The following is a 1,719-nucleotide window of genomic DNA, read 5'->3' as shown; positions in this document are numbered from 1 at the left end:
TGTGTGTGTGTGCGTGTGTGTATATATATGTATATATATGAATGAATTCATATGCTAAAGCACAAAAAAATCTCCTTATTTTCACAATGAGACTATGGGGGAAAACCTTATCACAATTCAATAAAACTAGAAATTCTATAAGTAGTTAAAATTCTCACTTCCATTTTATAGTATAACCTCCATATTCTTGAATTCATTATTGACTGGCATATACACTATGGAAGTCATTTGCCTATTTGTCGTCAGCTCCTATTTCCACTCTTCCGTATTTTTGAGTATTAAAGAAGGGTAGAAGTCTGAAAAAAAAAAAAAGAAAAGTTTGGTTTTGGTTTTTTAAAGATGTAAATTGATACATATCACTACTCTGTTAAAGATTCCAAAGATTTTCCATCAAAACTCCTTACCATGAATTACAAAGGTCTTCATTAGCCCTGTCTATCATTCCATCTCTTTTCTCCTAATACTTACAGCATCACTGGATAATTTAATTTTTCCGTACATGCATACACACACATACATAATTTCTCTTTGGGACAAGTGAATTTTTTTATGGAAGTTAATGGCTACTAGATATTTAATTGGCATGTTGAATAGGCAGTTGAATCTTGAATCCTGAGAAATCTAGCCTGTAGACATATGTTTTGGGTTATCCGACTATACAGAAAATAAAAAGGATGAAGAAAGAACCCTGGGATACTGCAAAATTGAAAACAAAACTGTCATCAAAAAAGAAACCTGCAAAAAAGACTGAAAAGAATAGACAATGGAATAGTAAGGAATCCAGAAGAGTGACTTAACTCTGAAGGAGAAAGTCTTTGTACAAGGAGAAAGTGCCATCCACAAAAAATGATACTGTGATAGTTAATTTTATCCTTCAACTTGCTAGGCTGTGTGGTGCCCAGATATTTAGTCAAACATTATTCTGGGTATTTCTGTGAGGGCGTTTTTGAAAGAGATTAACATTTAAATGGGTAGATGTTGAGGTAGGCAGATTTCCCACCACAATGAGGATGGGCCTCGTTCAATCAGTTGAAGGCCTGAACAGAACAAAAAGACCAGCCTTCCCTGAGCTAGAGAGAATTCTCCGGCACTGCCTTTGAACTTCATCTGTAACATCACCTCTTCCTGGTTCTACAGCAGATGGCCTTCAGACTCAAACTGGAGTATCAGCTCTTCTGGGTCTCCAGCCTGCCATCCCACCCTGCAGGTTTTAGACTTGCCAGCCTGCATAATTACGTGAGCCAATTCCTTATATTAAATCTATTTATAAAGCCTATTGGTTTTGTTTCTCCAAAGAACCCTGACTAATACAGGTACTGAGAAGGCCACAGGATGGGAACAGACTTGACCATTGATTTTTCTCAAGATGTCAGCAGTTTCATACTTTTATAAAAGCTGTTTAATGAATTGATGGGAATGGAAATTCAATTGGAATAGGCTGTAGTATAAATAAATGATTAGGAAATGGAGTTAGGAAGAAAACACAACTTTTTAACAAAATATAAAGTATTGGGAGCAAATAAGGCAATAGTTGGAGAAAACAGAAAAAGGTGTTTTGTTTTTAAATGAAACATTAAGGCATGTTTGAGTATCAGTGGGCTTGATTCAGAAAAGAGTAAGTAAGAAAGAGAATGGGTTTAAAGAAAAATCAAACAGAACTTCTGGAAATGAAAAATTCATTCAAGGAATTACAAAACACAGTGGAAAGCCTTAAGAATA

This window comes from Propithecus coquereli, unplaced genomic scaffold (genome assembly GCF_000956105.1).
Source record: "Propithecus coquereli isolate 6110/MARCELLA unplaced genomic scaffold, Pcoq_1.0 Scaffold64, whole genome shotgun sequence".
In the NCBI taxonomy this organism is placed as follows: Eukaryota; Metazoa; Chordata; class Mammalia; order Primates; family Indriidae; genus Propithecus; species Propithecus coquereli.
The sequence above is the reverse complement of the archived record's forward strand: the minus strand, read 5'-3'. Positions refer to the sequence as shown.